The 13264-nt window shown below is 40.8% G+C and overlaps 1 pseudogene; it reads left to right on the top strand.

The window, feature by feature from the left end:
• Positions 1-1852: 1852 nt before the first annotated feature.
• On the top strand, positions 1853-13018 carry LOC126604601 (protein DETOXIFICATION 27-like; annotated as a pseudogene).
• Positions 13019-13264: the final 246 nt, after the last annotated feature.

The raw sequence follows: 13264 nt of genomic DNA, 5'->3' as shown, positions 1-13264 counted from the left end.
ATTAAGGCCAAAAGCCTCACGTGCCCACGATGAATAGGAGGGGGGCTTTGCCCGAAGAATCTCCGATGCCAAAATTAGAATTTGAGAGAGAAAGTGTTTAGGAATTTTTGGAGAGAGAATGGCCTAGCATTTTAGTGGGAAAGCACATCTATTTACAGGGGAGTGACTGGTCCTATTTGGAGAATAGGGGCCGGCCACATATGATCAAATTGTGAGTGTAATTGCAATTAACTTGGTAATTAATCCCAAATTGAATAAGAAAATTGGGAGTTACCTTTTGAGTGAGGATTTGATGAGGAGTGATGAGAGGGTTTTGAATAAATACCATTTTGATCACCTTTGACTCTTCCTTGATTGAGCCATTATTGTCCGTTGCATGCGCGTGGGAATCCCGGTGTGGTTCAAGGGTAATTTTGTCATTTTCACCCAAAAGTACACGTGTCGCTTTCATAATTTTCTTAATTATTTTTTGCTCCACACCGCCAAATTAAAAGCATAAAGATTTTGGAAACCCATATCACCTTCCTGTTTAGCAATGCACAATTTATCTCACACCCTCCAATGAATTTTCCTTGAATCTGGATCACTACCCCACTAAAAACAATTCATGACAGAAGGTTTTTGGAGGCAATGCCATTAATTGATGCAACTCATCACAGAAGGTTTTCGGAGGCAAAAAACAATTCACAAGCAAAAATATTAAGGCTTTCTGACTTTAAGAGTTTTTTGTGTACATTTCCTACAATAAAAGAAAAGCAAAGCTCTCATTCTCTACATGGATCGCATTGCACTAGCGAGTGTCTATGATTAAAGGCTTGGGTTATATCCATCATTGATCGCACTGCACTATTGAGTGTCAATGATTAAAGTATATGCTTGCTAGTCATTATAAATCCCATGTTAAATCTTTATATTTCCCTTTATTTTTGCCTGTTCCAAAAGGAAAAGTTCATAATACATTTTCATTTAAAGTTTATCTAATGGAATAGATGAAAATAAGATGAAATTGCTCTATATTGGCCAGTTTCATGAGAAATTGATATTAAATGATAGTTTCAAAGGGCAAATAATATATAAACCTTATAAGGAATAATGCTTGCATTCTCTCCTTGGGGGATGAACTTATTCTCCACTTGCAAATAACGTATATTCGTTATGGAAATTTCTTAATTGGGACTGTTGAATTTCTTACAAAAACTTATTCAAAATGGAGATCGTTTACTTATCTAACTTTATCAATTAGAACGGTGTAGGTAAGAGATTTTTCAGTATGTCTGGATGACTAAATAACGTTTCGAATGTTTTATTGTTAGAATGCTATTCAAATGAAGATTAAGAAATTAAGAAATTCTGATCATAAAATTTCTATGTTTAGAATACGTTATTTGTAAGTGAAAAAATAAAAATGCTATTTTTACCGTCGTTTTTACTATCTATTTATACAATTTCTCTAATAAAAATGAGATTCACATGTGTTGGTGAACCATACATTTATTAGAAAGATAATACAAATAGATAGTAAGTAAGTTATTACTCCTAAAATGATGAGCTCATCCGGTCAAAGTGAAATGTAAGTATTATCCAATAAAATATAAGCTTTTGAAAATTTCACGACTCACCTCCAAAAAAAAAGAATGAGGATCCTCTTTAGATTTTTTTGTGAGGTTCGAGAAGATTCTTTAATCGTACCTGTTTATTGTAAATTATGCGATTAGTTTTTATCTGATATTATTTGTGTTTAATTTTAAATAAAAATTTTAAAATAATTTATAACCACACGATGTACGATATATGATGAACGAATATGATGAAAGGATTTTGGTTCAAAATAAAAAATATAATCTTTTGAAAATTTCAGGACTCACCTTTAATGATAGAGTGTCCGGACAATGAGAGCAGAGGGAGGGGAAGATGACCCTCTCACTCTGTTACTCTGCCACCACCACCAAGATCAAGAAAATGCAGAGGACTGTAATCTGATCAGACGCACATGGCTGGAGTCAAAAAAGCTATGGCAAATAGCGGGCCCCTCCATCTTCAGCCGCATCGCCATGTTCTCCGTCACTGTCATCACCCAACCCTTCGCCGGCCACCTCAGTGACCTCGACCTCACCGCCATCTCCATCGTCACTACCGTTATCATTTCCATCAGTTTCGGTTTCATGGTAACACCATAACTAACCTACCTCAAATCTAACATCAATGGTCAATTCAAATGGCATGAAACTACCCAGTTTCTCAATTTTCTTTCTTTCAATGATTCAGTCTCTGTTTGGTTTGTCTAGCTTGGTATGGCGAGCGCGCTCGAGACACTGTGTGGCCAGGCCTACGGAGCCAAACAGTACCGTATGTTGGGCATATACATGCAGCGTTCTTGGGTAGTTTTGTTTTTGTGCTCTTTATTGCTATTGCCATTGTTTGTTTTCGCGACGCCATTGTTGAAGCTTATTGGGCAGACAGATGCGGTGGCGGAGCAGACCGGATTGGTGGCTCTGTGGTCGATTCCGTTTCACTTGAGCTTCCCATTTCAGATGACATTGCAGAGGTTCTTGCAGAGCCAGCTGAAGATGGGGGTAATAGCTTGTGTATCTGGCGGGGGTTTTGGCACTCCATGTGTTTGTTAGTTGGCTTTTTGTGCTTAAATTGGAGGTTGGGATAGTGGGGACTACTCTTACTATTGGTTTCGCTTGGTGGGTATCAGTTGTGGCATTGTTTGCATACACTGTCTGTGGTGGGTGCCCTGAAACTTGGACTGGGTTTGCAGTTCAAGCTTTTTTGGGGCTGTGGGATTTCTTTAAGCTTGCTGTAGCTTCTGGGGTCATGCTCTTGTATGTGTTCTCTCTCTGTATGTCGCGCGTATGTATTTATAACGGATCGAAGTTCATTATGCACATTTTATGTTTCAGGTTAGAGAATTTCTACTATAGATGCTTGGTCATAATGTCTGGATTTATGAACAATGCTGAAATTTCAATTGAGGCTCTTTCCATCTGGTAAGTGTTTCTAACGTTCATTGACCCAAAATGGTATTTCTTTACCGTCCAATTCTTATCTACCTTGTTTAACTTTTCTTTTTCTTAGTGGTACTTCATTAGTTTGCTTTTTCCATTTAATTTCATGCACAGTGTGCGTACATCTATCATTTATGTATTTGTGTCTGTAAATTCCATTATTCTCGTTTTGCAGCATGACTATCTATGCTTGGGAATCCATGATTCCGCTGGGATTTTTGGCAGCAACTGGGTACGTTACTGGTGATATCGTGAGCATGACTATCTCTGAATTTAGGAATTAGCTGAAATCTAGGGAAGTGGAGGAGATCTGTCCATACTTGTCTCTGGTTTTCATTTTAAATTTTTAGGATGAGTATTAGGAACATAGTTTCTTTTTCACATTATGCCCACTTCCAGCTCAGTATATACGACTGTAATTTTTCCTATATCAGTTTATGCAATGCCTGACATTTTCCATAGCAACTATGGACACAATACTGGTTACTCTACTTAGTACAACAACAACAACAACAACAACAAAGCCTTTTCCCATTAAGTGGGGTCGGCTATGTGAATCCTAGAACGCCATTGTGCTCGGTTTTGTGTCATGTTCTCTGTTAGATCCAAGTACTCTAAGTCTTTTCTTAGGGTCTCTTCCAAAGTTTTCCTAGGTCTTCCTCTACCCTTTCGGCCCTGAACCTGTGTCCCGTAGTCACATTTTCGAACTAGAGCGTCAGTAGGCCTTCTTTGCACATGTCCAATCTACTCATTCCTAATCTTATCCTTTCTCGTGAGCCCACACCTCCAACGAAGCATCCTCATCTCCGCTACACCCATTTTGTGTACGTGTTGATGCTTCACCGCCCAACATTCTGGGCATAAAGCATCGCCGACCTTATTGCCGTCCTATAAAATTTTCCCACACAACACGCCGGATGCACTCTTCCACTTCATCCATCCCGCTTGTATTCCATATATTCTGTCCTTGATCGGCTTAGGCGAAGACCTTTAGATTCCAACACTTCTCTCCAAAGGTTAAGTTTCGTATTTACCCCTTCCTGAGTTTCATCTATCAACCCTATATCGTCTGTGAAAAGCATACACCAAGGAATAACATATTGAATATGTCCTGTTAACTCATCCATTACCAATGCAAAAAGGTAAGGACTTAAGGATTGTTGATGCACAAAATCAGTGAGGACTTTGGTATAACAGAAAGTATTAAGTTTGTGACCTTCGCTAGATTGCTCCGGTCATTAGTGTGGATAAGTATGTAAAAGGATAGAAACAGGAGAGCAAACACAAGATGTACGTGGTTCACCCAGATTGGCTACGTCCACGGAGTAGAGGAGTTCTCATTAATTGTGAAGGGTTTACACAAGTACATAAGTTCAAGCTCTCCTTTAGTGGGTACGAGTGAATGATTTAATACAAATGGCAATAGGAAATATTTTGGGAGAATGATCTCCTTTTATAGAAGAGAGTTTCTAGCCTTGTTCTGACATTGACATGTGTTGTGTTGTGATTGGCTTCCGATGTTGACACGTGTCGCGCTATGATTGGCTTCTGATGTCGACACGTGTCGCTCTGTGATTGGCCTCCTGGTTGGAGGGGAAGCTCCTCGGTTGGGGACTTGCAAGATCTAAGCCGCTGAGTAATCACGAAACTTCTAAATACCGAAGTGTGGTATCATCTTCACTTGCCTTATCTGTCTCATAGGTAGATGTGGCATCTTCTCTGGAAGTACTATTCCTCCGTCCAGGGGTGGTATCTTTAACTGGTGGAGATGCACAAGGTAATGTATCAATTTCACTTGAAGCTTACTTGTAATTTCAGGCTTGGTTAAGCGCAATACAAACCATGTAGTAGGAGTCCCCTAGTCGTCGAGCTAGGGGATCTGCTAAAAGAGGTGACAGACAAGGTAAGCAATCAGAGCTCCAAGCAATCAGTCCCAGATCAGAAGTTTGGTTTCAAGTTCCGACTGATTGTTCTCATTCTCCTTATCTTGCAGGCAGCATGAAGGATAAAGAGAAGAAAATGAGAAGAGATGATATGAGATACTTTTGCTTTTGAAAAAATAACTTTCCACAGACTTATTCTTGAATTGGGCTGGAGGGTTTTCTGGTTACCTCCAGAGTATAAGGCCGACTGAAGAATTTGAGGGTCAAAACAAGTCCATCAAATCTAGAGTACGTTCGACCCTGCTGATATGTGATACTTTTGCTGTTGATAGAGTAGTGGAAGTATCGGCACGTGTTTTGTTACGCTTGTCTCCACATGCTTCCTTGTATCCTTATCACTATCCCTATCTGTTCCTTAAGCAGATGTGGTATCTTTTCTGGAAGCATAAGATGTTGAAGATGAGTACTCGAGAGCAATGCCAGGTAAGTAATCAGGTAAGGGGTTCCAGGCAGTCAGAAGCTTGATTCCAAGTGCTGACTGATTGCTCTCTTTCTCCTTGTCTTGTAGGTAAGAACAAGGCCAAAGGAAAAGATAGGAAAAAAGCATGATATGGGATACTCTTGCTTTTAACCTTGATGATATGAGATATTCTTGCTCTGGTGTAGCTTGTTTGCAGAGGTATTATCGGGGGGAAAGAAAGCTAAGTATTTCGACAAGCTTCGTTGGGAGTGCCCTCTCAGATACGAGGAAGGGTTGAGCATTTTTGCAGGTTTGCCTGTTCGTTGAGGATGGAGGTCGACATATATAGGAGTTTCCCTAACAACAAGTAGTAATGCTATTCCTTTACCCTTATTGGTCATAGCACTGTAGTGGGAGCTGCCAGTTTCACGTGTTTTAACTCTGTCAGAGCACTTTGAAAAAGTGGTATGTGGTATTTGGAAAGCTGATGTTGCGTGTGAAGATTACAGACAAGCTTTATCCAAGGAGATCTGGCTCTCGAAGTTGAGAAAGCGATGCCTCTTCGGTTTTCGAACAAGCGATCCTGTCGGGGATCTGGCTCTCGAGATTCGGAGAACGGTGCCTCTTCGATTTTTGAGAAAGCAATCTTGCTGGGAGTCTGGCTCTTGAAATTCGAAGAGTGGTGTCTCTTCGATTTTTGAGAAAGTAATCCTGTTGGAAGTTGGGCTCTCGAGATTCAGAGGGCAGTGCCTCTTCGATTTTGGAGCAAGCAATCTTGTTGGGAGTGTTTTTTCGAATATGAGTAAAGGTTGGGCATTTTTGCTAGTCTACCTTGCCACGGAGCACAGAGGTTGACACACAGGGACTTTCCAATTATCCAGCAGTGGTGTTGTTCCTTTACCCTTGTGGGTAATAATATGGTAGCTAAACCTTCAAAATTTATGTGTCTAAACTTTGTTAGTACTGTTTCTTTGCTATTCTTTTACCCTTCTTGGTCATAGCGATATAGTGGGAGCTGCAAGCTTCACGTGTCTAAACTTTGTCAGAGATCCTTGACAAAGTAATTTGTGGTACCCATGAGCTGATGTTGCGTGTGGAAAGTGGATGATTGAACAGTAAGATTCACGTGCTTTCTACTTCACTAGAAATCTTCGACAGATTGCCCGTAATTTTTACAAAGCTGAGTGCATGTGACAGGTGCTGACAAGGCTGAGAAAGCAGGTGCCTCTTCGATTTCTAAGATCGGCCCTTGTGGTCTTTGAGCAGCCTAGCTTTTGAGAAAGCAAGCGCCTCTTCGATTTTTGAGATCAGCCCTCGTGGTTTTTGAGCAGCCCAGCTTTTGAGAAAGCAAACGCCTCTTCGATCTCTGAGATCAACCCTCGTGGTCTCTGAGCAGCCTAACTTTTGAGAAAGCAAACGCCTCTTCGATTTCTGAGCAGGCGCCTTTTCGATTTTTGAAGCTCCTTCGAGTGCAGATTTTTATAGAGGCTGACATTAAGTTCCAAAGCACACTTGAATCTCCACCAGTAGAAGCTCCCTTCTTGCACTTCTAAGATCTTGATTTGTCCGACCTCTTCTCTCTTCAACACTTTTGAAAATGTCTGGCTCTTTCGACCGTCGTTATGACTTGAACCTTGGTGAAGAGGCAGCCGCGCCTTCTCCAGACAACATATGGCGCCCATCCTTCTTATCCCTACTGGTCCTCTTACCGTTAGGGATTCTGTGATGAAAAATGATATGACCACTGCGGTGGTGGCCAGGAACATTCTCACTCCTAAAGATAACAAACTTCTTTCCAAACGGTCTGATGAGTTGGCTGTTAAGGATTTTCTGGCTCTCAGTGTTCAGTGTGCAGGTTATGTGTCGAATATGGCCCAATGCCTATTTGCTCGAACTCGCCAAGTTGAATCATTGGCGGCTGAAATGATGAGTCTCAAGCAGGAGATTAGAGGGCTCAAGCATGAGAATAAACAGTTGCACAGGCTCACACATGACTATGCTACAAACATGAAGAGGAAGCTTGACCAGATGAAGGAATATGATGGTCAGATTTTACTTGATCATCATAGGTTTGTGGGTTTGTTCCAAAGGCATTTATTGCCTTCGTCTTCTGGGGCTGTACCGCGTAATGAAGCTCCAAATGATCAGCCTCCGATGCGTCTTCCTTCTAGGGTTTTGTCCAATACTGAGGCTCCGAGTGATCACCCTCCGGTGCCTTCTCTTTCTGGGCTCTACCGACTGCTGAGACTTCTCCTAAGCAACCTTTGTGAAGACATCCTCTTGTTTGTTTATTTTGACTCATGTATATGTACGTATTTGAAACTTATCGGAGATATCAATAAATAAGCTTTGCTTCATTTCAAGGTATTGTGTCAAATACACCAAAGCCTTCTTCACTAAGTTCTTTGAATTTTTCTTTTGTTGAAGCTTGTATGTTGAAGCTTTGTGAGTGAAGCATGTAGGTTGAGGTAGTGTTCCCTTAATTTCTCGAGTGAGGAAAACATCTCGGTTGGAGATTTGAAAAATCCAAGTCACTGAGTGGGGTCGGCTATATGAATCTTAGAACGCCATTGTGCTCGGTCCTGTGTCATGTCCTCTGTTAGATCCAAGTACTTTAAGTCTTTTCTTAGAGTCTCTTCCAAAGTTTTCCTAGGTCTTCCTCTACCCCTTCGGCCTTGAACCTCTATCCCGTAGTCGCATCTTCTAACCGGAGCGTCAGTAGGCCTTCTTTGCACATATCCAAACCACCGTAACCGATTTTCTCTCAGCTTTCCTACAATTTCGGCTACTCCTACTTTACCTCGGATATCCTCATTCCTAATCTTATCCTTTCTCGGATATCCCCATTTTGTGTACGTGTTGATGCTTCACTGTCCAACATTCTGTGCCATACAGCATCGCCGGCCTTATTGCTGTCCTATAAAATTTTCCCTTGAGCTTCAGTGACATACGGCGGTCACACAACACGCCGGATGCACTCTTCCACTTCATCCATCCAGCTTGTATTCTATGGTTGAGATCTCCATCTAATTCTCCGTTCTTTTGCAAGATAGATCCTAGGTAGCGAAAGCAGTCACTCTTTGGTATTTCCTGATCTCCGATACTTACCCCTAACTCATTTTGGCCTCCATTTGCACTGAACTTGCACTCCATATATTATGTCTTTGATCGGCTTAGGCGAAGACCTTTAGATTCCAACACTTCTCTCCAAAGGTTAAGCTTCACATTTACCCCTTCCTGAGTTTCATCTATCAACACTATATCGTCTGCGAAAAACATACACCAAGGAATATCATCTTGAATATGTCCTGTTAACTCATCCATTACCAACGCAAAAAGGTAAGGACTTAAGGATGAGCCTTGATGTAATCCTACAGTTATGGGGAAGCTTTTGGTTTGTCCTTCATGAGTTCTTACGGCAGTCTTTGCTCCTTCATACATATCCTTTATAGCTTGGATATATGCTACTCGTACTCCTTTCTTTTTCAAAATCCTCCAGAGAATATCTCTTGGGACCCTATCATACGCTTTTTCCAAATCTGGTTGAGCACCCTGGCATGAACCCAAATTGGTTGTCCGAAACCCGTGTCTCTTGCCTCAATCTATGCTCAATGACTCTCTCCCAGAGCTTCATTGTATGACTCTCCAAGAGCTTCATTGTATGACTCATTAGCTTAGTACCCCTATAGTTCATGCAATTTTGTACGTCACCCTTATTCTTGTAGATAGGCACCAAAGTGCTCTTTCGCCACTCATTTGGCATCTTCTTCGTTTTCAAAATCCTATTGAAAAGGTCAGTGAGCCATGCTATACCTGTCTCTCCCAAGACTTTCCACACTTCGATCGGTATATCATCTGGGCCCACTGCTTTTCTATGCTTCATCTTCTTCAAAGCTACAACCATTTCTTCCTTCTTGATTCGACGATAAAAGGAGTAGTTTCTACACTCTTCTGAGTTACTCAACTCCCTTAAAGAAGTACTCCTTTCATGTCCTTCATTGAAAAGATTATGAAAATAACCTCTCCATCTGTCTTTGACCGCGTTCTCTGTAGCAAGAACCTTTCCATCCTCATCCTTGATGCACCTCACTTGGTTTAGGTCCCTTGTCTTCTTTTCCCTTGCTTTAGCTAGTTTATAGATATCCAACTCTCCTTCTTTGGTATCTAGTCGCTTATACATATCGTCATAAGCCACTAACTTAGCTTCTCTCACAGCCTTCTTCGCCTCTTGCTTCGCTCTTCTATACCTTTCACCATTTTCATCGGACCTATCCTTGTATAAGGCTTTACAACATTCCTTCTTAGCCTTCACCTTTGTTTGTACCTACTCATTCCACCATCAAGATTCCTTTTGGTGTGGAGCAAAGCCCTTGGACTCTCCTAATACCTCTTTTGCTACTTTTCGGATACAACTAGCCATGGAATCCCACCTTTGGCTAGCTTCCCCCTCTATCCCACACACACTGGGTGATTACTTTCTCTCTGAAAATGGCTTGTTTTTCTCCTTTTAGATTCCACCATCTAGTCCTTGGGCACTTCCAAGTCTTGTTCTTTTTTCTCACTCTTTTGATATGTACATCCATCACCAACAAGCGATGTTGATTAGCCAAGCTCTCTTCCGGTATAACTTTGCAATCCTTACAAGTTATACGATCCCCTTTCCTCATTAGAAGAAAATCTATTTGTGTTTTTGACGACCCACTCTTGTAGGTGATCACATGTTCTTCTCTCTTCTTAAAGAAGGTGTTGGCTAAGAAAAGATCATATGCCATTGCAAAATCCAAGATAGCTTCCCCATCCTCGTTTCTCTCCCCAAAACCATGGCCACCATGAAAACCTCCATAGTTGCCTGTCTCCTTACCCATGTGTCCATTTAAATCTCCTCCTATAAATAACTTCTCCGTCTGAGCAATTCCTTGCACCAAGTCTCCAAGGTCTTCCCAAAATTTCTCATTCGAACTCGTATCCAACCCTACTTGAGGTGCGTACGCACTAATCACATTGATGAGTTCTTGTCCTATTACAATCTTGATTGCCATGATTCTATCTCCTACCCTCTTGACATTTACAACATCTTGTGTCAAGGTCTTGTCCACGATGATGCCAACACCGTTTCTCGTTCTATTTGTGCCCGAATACCAGAGTTTAAACCCTGAGTTTTCTAGATCCTTTGCCTTAAGACCAACCCACTTAGTTTCTTGTAGGCACATAATATTTATCCTTCTCCTCACTATAACTTCCACTACTTCCATAGATTTTCCCGTTAAGGTTCCTATATTCCACGTTCCTAAAGGCATTCTACTCTCTTGAACTCTACCCTTCTGTCCTAGCCTCTTCAACCTCCCCGGTCTAATAGGATCAAAGTACTTCTTTTGTGTGTCTTGTGTAAAGTTGATAGGAGCATATGCTCCCAAACAACTTTGAGTGGAGTCGTTCGAAAAGAAGTTTCTATGGCCCCCTTGCTTATTTAACATTGCATCCGGGGTGCCGATGGAGATATAGCGACCCTTGCTCACTTATCACTGTGCTCGGGCCACACAGCGCGCCACTTACGGATAACGCCCTAGCTTTAGCGCGATTTCGTTCTGGATTCATTTTCATAAGGATTCGACGTAAACTAGGAGTGCCGGCTGTCGACTACCTGACGCTCTCCCCCTCCTTTATCCGGACTTGGGACCGGCAATGTAAGATAAACTTACACAGGCGGAGTTACTCTACTTAGTACAGTGACATAAAATAATTTGGTGTTAGAAATTTTACTTTTAGGTAATAAGGTCACTCTACTTAGTATCACTGTGTTCCAAGTATCATTTAGCTCTTGAATATTGTGTTTCTTCAGTAAACATTGTCATAAGTTGTTGATTATGAATTCTCTTTATGATCTACTAATAGAATAGAACTTTCACTTGTACTAATGTAAATGACAGCCGTTCTAATTATCAGAACAGTTCTATAGTATATGAACCTGCAGATTCACATGTTCCGTTTACATACAATTGCGCCAGTTCAAGAAATCTAAATGAATATTACCTACTTGCTCCAGAGTGCGTGTAGCAAACGAACTTGGTGCCGGCAATGCCAAAGGTGCAAAATTTGCAACTACTGTTTCAGTCTTGACCTCCCTAGCAGTAGGACTTCTATTTTGGGTTACAGTACTAGCATTTAATAAGGAGCTTGCAATGATATTTACCTCAAGCATTCCGGTCATTGAAAAGGTCAATGACTTATGGCTTTTGCTGGCATTCACCATTCTTCTTAATTGCATTCAGCCAGCACTCTCAGGTGAGACACTTTTGAAAACATGATATTCAGAATTTCAGAATTAATGTTTAGTTTGATCGAAAAGTTCATCGTCATATGTTTTTTCTGCAGGTGTAGCAGTCGGATCTGGCTGGCAAGCAATAGTAGCAATTATAAATATAGGTAGCTACTACCTTGTAGGAGTTCCTGTTGGGGTTGTTATGGGGTGGTTGCTATCGTTTGGTTTTAAGGTATATACCTATCCTGATCAGACCACATCATTATGTATAGATGTTTGGAACTGCACATGCTTCAGATGTTTAATTACCATGGTTTTAGTTTATGTGTAGAAAGTTAGAAATGTACATGGTGGCCTTGCATATTTTAACTGCATAGTAAACTATAAGTAAGCAATTTCACTGATGTTGTTCCAAAATGTCGTGCAAATTGTGAATCTAATCTGATTTCTTGATCTTACATGTCCTAATTAGGGATTGTGGGCTGGAATGATCACTGGAACTGTGGTTCAGACCTTGATATTAGTCGCTATCACTATGAGATTGGAATGGGAGAAAGAGGTACCCATGATTCGAATGGTGATTCTGTGAAAAGCAGTCCTTATGGAATTCTTGATGTAATTTAATTGGACTTTTCTGTGGTCGAAATATTATTAACAGGCACACAGAACTAGAATCCACATAGCAAATGAGGCAACTTCCAACCCAATGATCTCAGCTCAACTATAATAATTTATGCACTGGTCCAGGTGACGGTTTCTCTCTTTAGTTTGTGATTTCTTTTTTCAATTTAACCAAATGTACATGGTAGTATGAAATGATAGTTTCCCCAATTTGGACTTGCAGACTGACATTGATCAATTTCATCATTAACAGCTGATGAGAAGTGGTAACAGCGCCAACTAGTACCAAAATATGATGGTGGCGTGGTACCATCCAAAAATTGGAAAAGGATGTTGTCTGATTATTGCTGCTGGTAAGCAGATACAGAACAAGAGTTACGAGAAGACATACGGCCAGTTTCATAAATGTAGAACAAAGATAGTAAAACTTGACTGGTGGTTGCTGGAGGTCTCTTTCTGCATGTTTTGTGTGGTCTTCCATTGCCTTGCTCATGTGCTTGAAGGTGTCTGCTACTTGGTGGTATTGGCTACATCTGCTTCCCCTTGTTAGTCTGGTTGTCAGTTGCTCACGTGGTCTCCCCCCCCCCCCCCCCCCTCCCTCCCTCCCCGATTCGAGTTTATTTTTGATATTTTGTGTTGGCCTTGTTGCTCTGCTTGTATTCTCTCTAGGTTTTGTTTCTTTGTTTCTTTGTTTGTATTTTAACTACGCTTTGAAAGAAAAAGAAAAAAGATAATAATATAATTAGTTATTGTGATGTTAAATAGAAGTGTGATAGTTCTTTTACGACATGTCTTACAGTTCGAGGTCAAGTCCTATTTTCGGGCCCCCTATTTTCACAGCAAAATACAAGTTGTTGAATTTGCAAAAATAAAGAGTTAATTGACCAAATGAAAAAAAGGGTAAAAGTTCATTTGGCTGTGCTAAAATTTGATATCGACGAACTTAAAAACATGACACTAAAATTGGAACAATGTATAACTTGCATAGTTTGTCCAAGTTCAAAGTAGAAAATGAAAAATTCATGAAATA

Source organism: Malus sylvestris, chromosome 15, assembly GCF_916048215.2.
Source record: "Malus sylvestris chromosome 15, drMalSylv7.2, whole genome shotgun sequence".
Taxonomy (NCBI): Eukaryota; Viridiplantae; Streptophyta; class Magnoliopsida; order Rosales; family Rosaceae; genus Malus; species Malus sylvestris.
This window is presented reverse-complemented; position numbering and strand designations above follow the sequence as displayed.